The sequence below is a fragment of the Panthera tigris genome, chromosome D2 (genome assembly GCF_018350195.1).
Source record: "Panthera tigris isolate Pti1 chromosome D2, P.tigris_Pti1_mat1.1, whole genome shotgun sequence".
Lineage (NCBI taxonomy): Eukaryota > Metazoa > Chordata > Mammalia > Carnivora > Felidae > Panthera > Panthera tigris.
The window spans coordinates 44004529-44020230 of record NC_056670.1 but is presented as its reverse complement, the minus strand read 5'-3'; the positions used below and the strand labels follow the sequence as shown (position 1 = coordinate 44020230).

Genomic DNA, 15702 nt, shown 5'->3' with positions numbered 1-15702 from the left:
TAGCATGCAAACTTCATGAAGGTGGGGCCTTGTCTTTTTCATTACTGCTAAATTCTAGTGTTCAGACGGCGACTGACACATAGTAGGCGTCCAATCAATATTTTTACAATTAATTACCTACAGTAACTTCTCACACATCACAAAAACTTAAAAGATTGATATTACCAATTCTGTAAGGATGTAGGGCCATAGATCCACATTCATACACTGTGGGTCTGAGTATAAAATTTTTAGAGGTTAATTTAATGGGGTCAGTTGAAATTTTACAGATGTCTATCTTTGACCTGGAAATTTGATTTCTAGCAATCCACCAGAGAAAACACTTGCATTGTACACAAAGAGTGAATATGAATATGTTCTCTACAACATCAGAATAGTGAAAGATCAAAACTACCCAAATGTTCCCTAGAAGGGGAATCTCTGAAATATCATGCACTGTCCATATACTGACAAGGACTCAACCTCATACTGTTGGGGGGGGGTGGAATTTAAGTTGCGTAGTAATATGTACAGTATACAATAATCAGTTAAAGTATAGATAATGTGCATGTATGCTTGTGAGTGCATAGATAGAAAAGTTCTCGATGGCTACATAGCCAAGCGATAACAGTGATTATTTCGGGGGGAAGATGAGATGAGGGAGATGTCAAGGTGAACTTCGTCTAAACTTTATTGACTTGGGGCACCTGGGTGGCTGTCAGGTAAGCATCTGACTCTTGATTTCGGTTCAGGTCACGATCTCACCATTCGTGAGTTTCAGCCTCCTGTCAGGCTCTGTGCTGACACCATGGAACCTGTTTGGGATTCTCTGTCTCCCTCTCTCTCTGCCCCTGTGCTCTTTGTGCTCTCTGTCTCTCTGTCTCTGTCTCTCTCTCTCAAAAATAAACATTAAAAAAATATTTAATGCTTTGATTTCTTTTTACTGAAAATATATTTGTTCATATGTATTGAAAATTAAAATTAGAAGGACAGAAAATCATGAACAGACAAAAAGTTGGTATTGTTGGCATTGCTACTTAGTAGTTGTCCACAAAGGGTGCTAAGTATCGAGTATCGATCATAAATGATCTGGTTACATTCAAGAGTGTCCCAGCAAACCACACTTAATTTAATTAAAACTGTCCTAATAGGTCAGTGGAAACTTGACTTTTGTGGGAGCAAATCATCACTTATTGCCATTGGCAAGTGGTAAATATTAACATGGTATCTGCAACTAAGAATTCTTGAGGGGCTAACATGCAATGTATATTTCAATGAGCATAATATTAATAGATAAATGCAACCTTGGAAATAATTCTTGTTCTTTTTGTGCATGTCTTGATCCTTTTAAACTACCCTGGAAAGGGGCACCTGGGTGGCTCAGTCAGTTAAGCATCCGACTTTGGCTCAAGTTATGACCTCATGGTTCATGGGTTCGAGCCCTGTGTCGGGCTCTGTGCTGACAGCTCAGAGCCTGGAGCCTACTTCGGATTTTGTTTCTCCCTCTCTCTCTGCCCCTCCCCCACTCACACTCTGTCTCTCTCTCTCTCTCTCTTTCAAAAATAAATAAACATTAAAATTAAAAAAAATAAACTATCCTGGAAAAGAGCAAATACTACTGAAAACAGAGTCCATTTCCAAATAATTGAAGGTATATAACGTGTTTGAAAAACACCAGGAGCAAGGATGTAATTCAAAGTAACTCTATGCAAGGATATGATGAGAATGTGACAACTATTTGCTGACAACCAACGAAGACTTTGGGAGGAAAAGCAGGAGCATGAACAGCAGGAGCCTGACCCTCTGATGGAGAGCCAAGCTGAGCAAGGTGCCATAGGATCATCACACTGTTAAAACTGTCCCTTTAATTTCAAGTAATACTAATGGACGGTTGATTGAAAACATATATACTTCTTGCGGCTCCTGTCTGGCTCAGTCAGTAGAGCATGTAATTCCAGATCTTGGGGTCATGGGTTCGAGCCCCCTAGTGTGTGTAAAGATTGCTTAAAAATAAAAAATCTTTAGGGGCGCCTGGGTGGCTTAGTCAGTTGAGTGTCCAACTTCAGCACAGGTCATGATCTTATGGTTTGTGGGGTCGAGCCCGGCATTGGCCTCTGTGCTGACAGCTCAGAGTCTGGAGCCTGCTTTGGATTCTCTGTCTCCCTCTCGTTCTCTGCCCCTCCCCCACTCGTGCTCTGTCTCTCTCAAAAACAAACATTTAAAAAAATTATTAAAAAAATTTTTAAAAACTTAAAAAAATGTATACTTCTCTTAGAATATGAAACATCAGAATTTTTACTGGGGGGATTTTTCTCACAACCACTGCAAGGAATTTCTGACACACAAAACTTGAGTCAAGCTCTGAAGTGGGCGTAAACTGAAATGAAGTCATTGCCTTCCAGTAACATTTGGCTTTTCTTTCCTTTTCTTTTACAAAACTGTAAAAGTGCAAGAAAATTTTATGGTGATTTTGGGAGGATGATGGCAGCATTCAATTAATATTGACATAAATCATAAGGTATGTAACCCTTGGATTCTATTTGGAGAGTGTTTCTGAGACTGCTGAGGTTGAAGGGCCATTTCAAGGGTCCAGTTTGGTACCACGTGCTTTCATGTGTCTTTTCTCTGACATCACCTCTGCAACATCCTGGGAGGAAGAGTGGTACCCATTTCACAGAGAAATAAATCCAGGCTCTGGCAGGTTAAGTGTTAACTGAGGTCCCAGAGGAGGCAGAATCAAGATTTAAACCCAGATCTGCCTGATTCCAAAGGCAGGGGCCTCAGTACCCCATGCTGTCCTCTCTGGGGTAACCTCTCATCGTATTTCCCTTGTCTGTAAGTATCCCTGCATCTTTCTGTTTCACGGCTTTCCTGGTCCAGACTGAGCTCGTTGAGAGCAGCAAGCAGGATTTATTCATGTTTGAATGCACAGGGTCCCGATGGAACTAGCTTAAAATAACTTTTTATTTTTATCTCCACCAATTTCTAAAATAAATTCTGATTTCTTACAGCAAGGAAGAAACCATTTAAAGTTCCAGGGATGAGACTAATTAGAAGCAGGACTCCAGGAAGGACAGACACAGTTAAGAAAAAGAAAAGAAAAAAAAAAATTCGGCTGATAGGATAGCTCATTGGTTTGAATGTTTTGAGAAGTGATTTACATGACATTTGGCAATGTGGGATGAATCAGAGATACTTAGAAAAGAAAGTAAATTATTAATTTAGAGGTCAGAAAAAAGTTGCACAAGGAAAGACGAAGTGCAATTGTGGTATGTATATATGGCTCGTCTGGGAGTAATATATGCGTACATGGTTGCAGTAATGAATATTAACCACTGATTCCCCCAAACCTGTGATCTAGCTGTTTGGGGAGAATAAGTATGTGGAGGCAGGGGACATAGGAGAGAGAAATCCTAATCTTCTAGGTCAGCCAATCCGTGGAAAAATCAAGAAATAGTGTAAGCATATTGTCTAGAAATACAGAGGTGACATGAGCTGAAGAAATAGCCAAAAGGGCCGGTGCCGGATGCTTCTGGGGAACAAGCTCAGCATGTATTGGAGGAGAGCCCAGAGAACTATTATTTTTCATTGTAAGCTTTTTCACTGTAAAACTTTTTTTTTTTTAATATTTTATTTTTAAGCAATCTCTACACCCAATGTGGTGCTTGAACTCATGACCTTGAGATCAAGAGTCGCTTGCTCTACCGACTGATCCAGCTGGGTGTCCCTCATGGTAAAAGTTTTGACTTTTTAAAGTGCATACACATATGCACACACTTTGGGAGAGAGAAAACCTAAATTGTGAAAGTCAAGTGAGTGGCAGCTGAGCCTGGCTTCGCGGTGGAAACCACATCCTGAGTTGAACCTTCAGACCATGGAACAATTTCTAAAGCACTTGAGCATGAATGCTCACATGATTGGCCACGGGAAACATCAAATCATTTTTGGTGGCTAAACTGAAATGTCAAAAAAGTCTCAGGGCTTCAGTACTGTCATCGTCAGTATTCTCTCGATACAGCATATCACGGAAAATAAAATAATGCAAAGCGGGACGCTACTTAAGCACATGTGCTTGCTCCAAGATTTTCCTGTTTTCCGTGGCTGTTCTCCAAGGGGAAAATGAAAGCCTATCTTCATAAAAACGGCCCACCTGTACTGAACGTTCCCTCTATACATGCCAGACCCCTGTCAACCACATCCTGCCTTTGACCTTTGGATCACTGAACAGTTTCTGAACTGGTAAGCGTGAGTGACTGCACAATCTAGCGTGTCCGTCCCGAAATAGCTTCGGTGGCCTAATATTAAATACGACATTTATTTTTAGGGTTTTAGGAGTAAGTGACATAGCAAAATCACATACATGAGAGACCAGAGTAAAGGAAGCCCATCTATTTAAAGTACCTGTTCTTTTTCCAACTACTACCTCATTCATCTTCCTTTCCAAACCTAGGGTGCATTTTGGAGGATAATTTTTAGGATAAACTGCTAATGTTTATTGAGCCTCTAGGGTGTGCCTGGCACAGGTTTCAATTTTTAGATACCTCCAGAAGAAGCTGTTGTTTCATTTCTGGGGCTCCAGGTCCGTGCTGGAAGAGTTCATGAAATGTGTACCAGCTATCTTCTAACTAATTTTCGAGGCAATGTGAAGTTAAGAGAAAAAAGGAGGCGAAGGGGCGCCTGGTTGGCTTAGAGTAGAGCATGAAACTCTTGATCTCGGGGTTGTGAGTTCAAGCTCCACAGTGGGCATAGAGCTTACATTAAAAAAAAAAGAAAAGAAAAAAAGGTTTTTTTTGCACCTTGCCTAGATGTTAACAAGTCATTTATTATGTGGCATACACATCTCTTCTGCCCATCAAAGTAATGCAGTGTTGTTTTAATCGAATCTACCTGGTAAAATGACTTGATGGTGATGTATGTATTGCGGGTGGAGGCGGGGAGCCACAGGCATGTACAGCCTCGTGCTGTAGGAAAATGAACCACTCCTTTGCAAAAGGCAGTGCCCAGTGCGGACAGCCCACGGCCTGGTTCCACTTTATCCTGGTTTGATAAAGTGGGCAGACTCGGGCAGCTGTCCGGAGGGTGGGGCTGCTCCAGGTGTCCCGGTAGAAGCCAACGTTTGCTGACCACCTATGAGGTGCTATGTTCAGTGCCGCGGGCTGTATGTGCCCCGTCTCATTCACGGTCACGCCGATGGTGTGGGGACTCTGGCCTAGAGAAGGCCAGGCTCACAGTTAGAAGGGAAGGGCTAAACTCAGGGCTGTGACCCAGTTCTCCAAGCCTGTCCTGTGACAGCAGGTGCTCCCTGAGTCTGCCAGCCGTGCAGGGCACAGGAACTTCCTGTCTGAGCTCCGTGGGTGTCTCCTGAAATAATCTGCTGGATCAGAAGGCTGATGGATGTATTTTATCTGTGCAGCTTTGACATTTATTTCTGTTTTGCTCCACCCCCATTTGTACTGATGCCTTGATTTTATGAAGATCTTATCTGAAGAGAAATTGAGGAAGAAGCTGGGTAAAGTGGGGAATATTCCCTTCAAGGGAAGGGAGTGACTTAATCATTCAGTATGGGGTTTACCCAAGATAAAATTTCTTCTTCTCCTTTTTTTTAATTTTAAACGTGTTTGTTTTTGAGAGAGAAATGAGCACATGTGTAGGGGGGAGGGGCAGACAGAGAGGGAGATTGAGGATCCTAAGGGGGCTCTGTGCTGACAGTAGAGAGCCTGACACAGGGCTCAAACTTCTACTGCAAGATCATGACCTGAGCCGACATTGACTCTTAACCCACTGAGCCCCTTAGGATCCTTGTCTCCCTCTCTCTCTGCCCCTCTAGCACGTGTTCTCTCTCTCTCAAAAATAAACATTAAAAAATTTAAAAAACAAAAAGGAAAGAAAATATTTTTAGACCAGCCTTAGTCTCTTAATCATAGAATGGACACTGTCTCTGTGTGTTTCCTTAAATTTTTAATTTTATTTATTTTGGGGAGACAGAGAGACAGAATGCAAGCAGGGGAGGGGCAGAGAGAGAGGGAGACACAGAATCCGAAGCAGGCTCCAGGCTCTGAGCTGTCAGCACAGAGCCCCATGTGGGGTTCGAACCCACAAAATGCAAGATCATGACCTGGGCCGAAGTCAGGCGCCCAACCTACTGAGCCACCCAGGCGCCCCTCTGTGTGTTTCCTTACGCATGGTTGTTTAGAAACACAGAGGACATCTGACATTTGTTTATGTTTGGGTTAGGGATTATCTGCAGGCATTATCTGCAAGTTTTGTAAGAGCTCAGTGGGCAAGGAGCTGATGTGTTCAAGTAATTCCTAATGAGTCAGCCTTGTTAAGAAGGGGGAAGCCCCAGCTGAGCCACCCAGATGACACCATGTGCAGGAGAAGCCACACCCACTGAGTCCTGCTCAAATCCCTGACCCCCAGCACCAGGGCTGACAAAAATGACTACGGTTTGAAGCTACTAAATTCTGGTGTACTTTGTTACACAGCTACAGCTAAGACAGACACTAATTAGGAAGAGCCTGAGCTGGGAAGATGCATAGATTCATCGGCCAAGGCTGAATTCAAGTAAGCTAAACTCATGAGATATACAAGGTGCACAGAGAAGGGGGTGAAAAGGCGAGGGAGTGGAGGCAGGCACAGAGGGAGCTTGGTCATGAAGGGGAAGGAAGGTCAAGCCAGCTCTGTTGCTGAGGGGTGAATAAGGTGGCCTGATTCTTAGTGGAGAACTGTACGATGTGTGCACGTGTCAAAAGTTGAAGAAGTCTTTGTCGAATAAACAAGTGAATTCAGGAGGCAGTCAGCTCTCCTGTTCTACCTATCTCCATTTCGTCAGTGAAATACATTCCTCTCAATGGTGTCCTCTGGTTTCTTATTTATTTTGCAAGCCATTTTGTGCCCCCAATGATACTGGGTTTCCTTGCTGTGCTTGCTCACTGTGACTGCAGTTTTCCTCAGGCAAAATGTCAAGGGTTCCAGGATTCTTACACAGAGCATGCCGAGAGGAGAAACCTGGTTGGAAGGCAGTACTAGAGGACTTTTTTAAAAAAAGATATCACCTACACAGAATACACAAATCTTAATTGCTTACTTATGTATACACCATGTAACTACCACTCAGATCAAATCTAGAGAACATTTCCATTGTCCCGGAAGGTTCCCTTGTGCACTTTCGTCGGCACCACGAGGTAACCGTTATTCTGACTTCCATCTTCACAGAATAACTTGGTCTTGAACCTCATATGTATGGAATTACACAGCATGTATGTGTTTCACTTCTTTTGCTCAACATAACGTCAGAGATTCATCCACGTTGTTGTATCAGTAATTTCTTTTTTACTGTATGAATGTGCCACAATTTATTTACCTTGTTAATGAACGTGTACGTTGTTTCCAGTCTGGGGCTATTATGAATAAAGCTGTAATGGATATTCTCATGCATGTCTTTTGTGGACATAATGCATTCAGTTCTCTTGGGCAAATGTCTAGGAGTGAAATTGTCGGATCATAAGGCTGGGCATTGGTTTAACTTCAGTAGATAATGTCCAACAGTTTTCTGAACTGGGTAAACCAATTTATGCTCCCTCTATTTAAAAAAAAAAATGTTTATTTTGAGAGAGAGAGAGAGAAGAGAGAACGAGTGTGGGAGGGGCAGAGAGAGAGGGAGAGAGAGAATCACAAGCAGACTCCACGCTGTGAGCACAGAGCCCTATGTGGGGCTCGATCCCACGAATCGTGAGATCATGACCTGAGCTGAAGTCAAGAGTCGGATGCTTAACCAACTGAGCCTCCCAGGCATCCCTTCCTGCCCCAGTCTATTAAAGACTATTTCTGGGTGCTATCCTATCCATGTCAGAACTTAATACTGTCAGTCTTTAAATGTTAGCTGCCCAGTCAGGTAGGTAGTGGTAACTCACTGAGGTTTTAATTTGCATTTTCCCCATGAGTGATGAGGTTGAACACTTTTTCATGTGCTTATTAGCCATCTGGATACCCTCTTTATGAAGTGCCTCTGGTCCTTTACCCATTTTCTAATTGAGTTGTTTGTCCTCTTCTTGGTGATCCGTTGGTGCTCTTGTGTCAGACAAATGCATGGTGAATTTATTCTCTCAGTTGCTGGCTTTCCTATCAGTGATGTCTTTTTTTTTTTTTTTTTTTTTTAAATGTTTATTTATTTTTGAGACAGAGAGAGACAGAGTGCAAGTGGGGGAGGGGCAGAGAGAGAGGGAGACACAGAATCTGAAACAGGCTCCAGGCTCTGAGCGGTCAGCACAGAGCCCGACGCGGGGCTCGAACCCACGGACTGTGAGATCATGACCTGAGCCGAAGTCGGACGCTCAACCGACTGAGCCACCCAGGCGCCCCTCCTATCAGTGATGTCTTTAGCTTAACATAAGCACTTAATTTTAATGAACCAGGACTTTAAGAATATATAATGTATATGTACGTTATGATAATAAAATGAATACTTGTAAAGCTATCCCAGAGTAGAACACGAGCCCTGCTTTGGGGTAGCATGCTCCTTCTTAAGTGAACTGCTCCCTTAGAGAGAACTACTGTAACATTCCCATGCTTTAAAAAACTGTCACCTAGTATGAGTCCATCTCTAAACAACAGGTTGCTCAGTTTTGCTTGTCATGGAGGTTAATAAAAATAGTGTCTTACAGTGTTTTTGTTGTCTTCTGAGGCTTTCTTTTTTTCAATCATTATTTGCTTCTAGGATTCATCTTTATTGCTGCAGATAGGTGTAGGTCCATTCCCACAGCTGGATAATATTCTATTACATGGAGTTTTCACACTTGTGCTTTCGCACATCCATGGAAATAAGGCTTGTTCTCAGTATTTTTTTTTCTCAAAGAATGCTATTGTGGTCCATCTTGCAAATATCTCCTTGTTCACCTGTGCAAGAGTTTCTCTACGGTGTATCCCTAGGAGTGGACTCTCCTGATCATGGGATGTGCACATACTGGGTTTCACAAAATACTGAATTTTCCAGAGTGGTTTTCCAAATGCCTTTGAATGTTTTCCAACATGGTTGTACCAATTTATACTTCCACCCGCAGTTAAAGTTGCCCCCATTGTCCCATGTTTTCCCCAACACTTCGAATTATCTGATTTTAAATGTTTTTCTAATTTTGTGGACATAAAATGTCATTTCTTCATCTTTCTAAAAAAAAAATCTCTGGTTTTATTTAAATATTTTTTTCTTAAATAAGCTCTATGCCATATATATATATATATATATATATATATATATATATATATACACACACATACATACACACATACACTCCCAGTTTGGGGCTGGACTTTTCACTTTCTTTACAGTGTTTTCTAATAGAAGTTCTTAATTTTGATGTAGTTGCATTTATTATGATTAGAACTATTTTATATTGTTTAATACAGGCATACTTTGGAGATATTGAGAGTTCAGTTCTAGACCACCACAATAAAGTGGGTCAAATGAAGTTTTTGGGTTCCCAATGCATGTAAAATATATATTTATACTATACCATAGTCTCTTAAGTGTGCAATAGCATTAAATCTTAAAAATGTACACCCCTTAATTAATACTTTAGACTTGCTTTCAGCATATCATAATTTTTTTGCTGGTAGAGGGTCCTGTCTCCATGTTGATGGCTGCTGACTGACCAGGGTGCTGGTTGCTGAAGGCTGGGCGACTGTGGCAATTTCTTAAAATAAGACAACAGTAAAATTTGTTGCATTTATTGACTCTTCCTTTCACAATTTCTCTGTAGCATGTGATGCCTGTTTGATAGCATTTTACCCGCAGTCTGACTCTTTTAAAAACTGGAGTCAGTTCTCCCAGAACTTGCTGCTGCTTTATCAACTAAATTTATGGAATATTCTAAATCTTTTATCATCATTTCAACAATCTCACAGCATCTTCCCCAGGAGTAGATTCCATCTCAAGAAACCACTTGCTCTGCTCATCCATGAGGAGCGACTCCATATTTGTTGGAGTTCCGTCATGAGGTTGCAACCATTCAGTCCCATCTTCAGGCTCCACTTCTGATTCCAGTTCTCTTGCTATTTCCACCACCTCTGCAGTTACTTCCTCCACAGAAGCCTTGACCATGAGGGCTGGAATACACGTCTTCCAAGTCCTGTGAATGTTGATATTTCGACAGTTTCCCATGAATCGCGAATATTTTTAATGGCAACGGAAATGGTGACTCCTTTCCAGAAGGTTTTCAATTTACTTTGCCCAGATCTATTGGAGGAGTCACTATGGATGGCAGCTACAGCCTTACAAAATACGTTTCTTAAATAATAAGACCTGAAAGTTGAAATTACTCCTTTGTCCATGGGCCGCAGAATGGATGCTGTGTTAGCAGGCACGAAAACATTAATCTCAGCATACATCATCAGAGCCCTTGGGTGACCTGGTGCATTGTCAGTGAGCAGTAATATTTTTTAAGGAATTCCTTTTTCCGAGCAATAGGTCTCAACAGTGGGCTTAAAACATTCAGGAAAGCCTCTTGTAAACAGATGTGCTGTCACCAGGCTTTGTTCTTTCATTCACAGAGCACAGCGTAGATTTAACATACTTCTTAAGCGCCGTAGGGTTTTCAAAAAGGCAAAAGAGCATTGGCTTCAACTCAAAGTCAGCAGCTGCATTAATGTCTATGAAAAGAGTCAGCCTGTTCTTTGAAGATTTGAAGCCAGGCATTGACTTCTCCCTAGCTCTGAAAGTCCTAGAAGGCATCTTCTTCCAATATAAGGCTGTTTCCTCTACAGGAAAACCTGTTGTTGAATGTAGCTGTCTTTATTATCTTACCTAGATCGTCTGGAGAACTTGCTCCAGCTCGTGCATCAGTACTGGCTGCTTCACTTTGCACTTTTATGCTATGCAGATGGCCTCTTTCCTTAAACATCATGAACCAACCTCTGCTGGCTTCCAACTTTCCTTCTGCAGCTTCTTCACCTTTCTCAGTCCTCACAGAATTGAGGTGAGTTGGGGCCTTGCTCTGGATTAGGCTTTGGCTTAGGGGAATGTTGTGACTGGTTTGATCTTCTACCTGGACCACTAAAACTTTCTCCATGGCAGAAATAAGGCCGTTTGGCTTTCTTATCATTTATGTATTCACTGCAGTAGCACTTTTAATTTCCTTTGCAAATTTTCCCTTTTTATTCACAACCTGGCTAACTATTTGGTGCAAGAGGCCTAGCTTTCAGCCTATCTCAGCTTTCGACATGCCTTCCTTGTTAAGCTGAATCATTTCTAGCTTTGGATTTAAAGTGAGAGACGGTGACTCTTCCTTTCACGTGGACACTTAGAGGCCATAGTAGAGTTATTAATTGGGATAATTTATTTTTTGTTTTTAATTTCTCATTTTTTTTTTGAGAGAGAGAGAGAAAATCTTAAGCAGGCCCCATGTGGAGCCTGATGCAGGGTTTGATTGAACAACCCTGGGATCATGACCTGAGCCAAAATCAAGAGTTGGATGCTCAACCAACAGAGCCACCCAGCTGCCCCTAATGGCCTAATTTCAATATTGCTGTGTCTCAAGGAATAGGAACCTGGGGCAGAGGGAGGGGGTGGAATAGCTAGTAGAGCAGTCAGAAAACACACATCTATGATTTAAACTTGCTGCCTTAGATGGACACAGTTGTGGCACCCCCAAACGATTATAATAACATCAAAGATCACTGATCACAGATCATCATAATATAATAATGAAAAAATTTGAAATATGGTGAGAATTACTAAAATGTGACACAGGAACAAAGTAAGAAAATGCTGTTGGGAAAATGGTTCCAATAGACTTGCTGGGTGCAGGGGTATCACAACATTTCAATTTGCAAAAAAAAACTCAATTTCTGCAAAGTGCAATAAAACAAGGCACACCCTATGATGAGTTATGTCTGTAAATCCTTCTCTACCTAAGTTGATGAAGACATTCTTCTGTATTCTAAAAATATTGAACTTTCCTTTTCACATGTAAGTGCATGATCTATTTGGAAATGATTTTATGTTAAAAATATCAATTTCATTTTTCCCATGTGAACAACCAATTAGCCCAGCACCAGTTCTGACCCTTCTCTGTCAGTCTTTGTGATAAGCTGAATAATGGTTCCTCAGAGATGTCCACTTCCTAGTCCTTGGAACTTGCAAATGTTATTTTATACGGCAGAAGGAAATAGGCAGCTATAATTAAGGATCTTGAGAAGGGGAGGTTATCTTGGATTGTGTCGGTGAGCCTGATGTAGTCAGAAGGGTCCTCATAAGAGTGAGGAGTAGACTTAGTAGACATTGATGATGCACTTTGAAGAAAGAGGAAAGGAGCATGAGCCATGGGATTGCAATGTGGTAGCCTCTAGAAGCTAGAAAAGGCATAACAACACATTCTGCCCTAGAGCCTCCGAAAGGAACACAGCCTTGTGGACATATTTAGAATTCTGGCCTCCAGAACTGACAATGAATTTGTGTTGCTTTAAGCCACTGAATGTGTGGCAAATGGTTGCAGCAGCAACAGGAAACTAATATAGTCTTCAACATCACCTTTGTCATATGTAAAGGTTTCATGCTCTTCTGAGGCTGTTTCTGGGCTATCTGTTCCATTATTCTTCTGCCCACACCACGCTGTTTTAGTTATAGTAACTTTATAATAAATGTTGATACCTGGTAAAGCAGATCCTTCATTCACCTTCTCCCTATGTCTTGGCTACTTGACTCTTCTTAGGCTTTTGCATTTCCAGATACATTTCAGAATCCACTTGTCAAGTTCCTCAAAATAGACACTTTTGGAATTCTACTTAGAATTACATTGACTCTATAGTCAATTTGGGGAAAACGGACCTCATTCTTTTAATGTTTATTTATTTGAGAGAGTGAGAGAGAGCATGCAACTGGGGGAGGGGCAGAGAGAGAAGGAGACAGAGAATCCCAAGCAGGCTCCATGCTATCAGTGCAGAGCCCCACACGGGGCTGGATCACACGATCCTTGGATCATGACCTGAGCCCAAATCAAGAGTCCGGTGCTTAACCAACTGAGCCACCCAGGTGCCCCTTAAGATTATGTTTTCTAACTGCTGTTGGTATATAGAAATGTAATTAAATTTTTTTTCATATAATCTCTTACTACAATAATTTGTCTATAGATTATTTTTGGTTTTCTATTAGACAGTATCACCTGTGTAATGAAAGTTTGATTTCACTGTTTTTTTATACATTTTTTAAATACATTTTTTCTTCTCTTACTGCATTGGCTAGCATCACCAATATAACATTGATAGAAGTGGTAATTGTGACAATCCTTTCTATATTTCTAGTTTTAAAGGAATTTTAACATTTTCCCATGACAATAATATCTGGTATAGATTCTTTTTAAATTATGATCTGGTGTTGAACTTCATCAAATGGTCCTCCTCATGCTTTCCTTCCAGTGAAATACAGCAACATTTTCTAGTAAGAATGGACTGTCCCTGTTGTTGTCTTTGATTGCTTCTCTCTGGCATCTCTATGAGACATGTCATTCAACTTCTGACCTAATGTGCTTTGCCAAAGCTCAGGAAGGGGAGCCCTGGGTGATCTCAGCTAAGAGTAGACACATGACCCAATGCACATGTGGCTCGATGCTGGCCAAGTATTCCAATGTGAAGACCCTAACCTGTGTTCAAAAGTGTGGAGCCTGGGAGCTTCCAAGCCACAGAGATGAGGGGTCAGAATTGGTCATGGCAATGCTGGATCACTGCAAGATGAAGTCACAGGGAGCAGAAACCTGGAACCATGGAGCATAAGGCAGAGTCACAGGAAGGAGATATGTAGACCCCCCCCCCCCAACACACACATGCAAAGAGTTGCCTCTTTTGATCCTAATGATTCTCAGATCCCAACCTTGTTCTCATGAAGCCTGGCTCTGCTTCATTTCTGCTCTTACAGAAAATTTCTTTTCCTCTTACTAGTTGTCTCAGTGGGCTTCTCCACACGATTAACCAAGCCTGACCCGTATCTCCTGACACATCAGTTCCTATGATGCTGACCTCCACAGCATCTGTCACACTGACCCTTGCTTTCCCATCCCCAGAACCTCATTCAGGTCTTTTTCATGTCTCTGTAGAACTCTCATGCTGGTGGCAAACAAGTGTCTAGGTTGGCCCTTAGGCAATCACCTTCCCTGGCTTCCAGATGCATCAATCTGCAGCCTAGCTCTGAAACTGCCTCTGCCCTAACCTAACTAACAACTGGCCATGGCTGTCCAGCCTTTCCGAAATCTGAACACATCACCTTAGCATTCAAGGATCCGCGCAGTTTGCTCTCATTACCTCTCATACATTTTTTACCTCTCAGCTACAAGTGACCCACACTGCGACAAAACCATATTTGCTTTGGGCATCAGTGCGCTCACACTCTGCTCCCCAGGAGCCCTTGCTTTCACCTGCAGGCTGATTCTCCTTAGGTCCTCTCAGGCTGCAAAGAACCACCACCCTCTCAGGTCCCTTAGAGATGGAGACGCTGGAAGTCAGGACACATCTCAGCAATGGTGACCAGCCCTCAGGAGCACATGTACACTGGTCCCCTGCCTGCAGTCCTGCTATTCCCATGACTCCTATGTTCTGCTATGGCTCCCCTGCTCCATCGACAAGCCCCTCTGTCCCTACTTCAGAAGCATTACCAACACCTGACTCTCAACCACTGAAGCTGCCACTCACTAAGAAGGTTCTGCCCACATCGTTTCTTCAGAAGCACCTGCGGGTCCTAAAGATGCCAACAGTCCTCCGGGATTCCTCTCCAGGATAACTACCTTTCTTTTCTTCTTCAGGTTTCCCTACTGGATATATATGCTTACTGTATTTTGAAATTAAACAAAAATTTTTTTAAGGTTTATTTATTTTTGAGAAAGAGAGAGCGAGCGCTGGCATGAGCAGGGGAAGGGCAGAAAAATAGGAAGACAGAGAATCCGAAGCAAACTCTGCTCTGTTATCTCAGAGCCTGATGCAGGGCTCGAATTCAAGAACACAGACCATGACCTGAGTCAAAGTCTGGCACTTAACCGACTGAGCCACCCAGGCGTCCCTAAACTTAATTTTTAAAGTGAAAAAACCAAAACAGTGATAAAGCTGGAGTCCCACTGACTCACTCTTCTAATCTGGTTTCTCTTCTCTGAGGTACCCATTTGGGATGTCTTCTGGCCTTTTTTTTTTTTTTTTTCCATAAATTATATCCTATTTTATGTACAGATGACCCCCACAGCCTTATTTATTGTTGCTTATTTTGAAATACTTTCTCTTCAAAGAAGAAGAGAAATTTGGAAGGTTAAGAGATGTACATAGGCCAACATTCACCAGGTAGAAAAGGATAAGCAACGAAAAATCTCGGCTACCCCTGTCCCTTAGCAGAGGCCTTCTCCACCTAAGACACCTCTTCCCATCCCTCGCCTGGTTAACTTGTTTTCAAGGTCCTTGTTGCTAGCTGACACAGAAGTATACCCGCCAGTTTCTGTTGTCCCCGGCACTGATTGGAGGCCACCAACAGAGAAGGGACCGAGTCTGTCTCGCCCAGAGCCTCTCCTAGCTCTTAGAACAGCGCCCCACGCCCAATAGAAAGCAGACTGAGGAGTCGAAGGCGGATCTGGCAGTCTGGGGCAGTGACAGTGGGGGAGAGCTCTGGAAGGTGCGGTCCTGGGAGTGAGTGATGTCCTTTGAGGAAGGGCACAGAAGAGAGTTGAGGACAGAGGTTCAAGCGGAAGAAGGAGGGAAGGA

The 15702-nt window shown here is 42.4% G+C and overlaps 1 pseudogene; it reads right to left on the bottom strand.

Moving 5' to 3' along the window:
* Window positions 1-9570: 9570 nt before the first annotated feature.
* Window positions 9571-11284, bottom strand: LOC122231743 (annotated as a pseudogene).
* Window positions 11285-15702: the final 4418 nt, after the last annotated feature.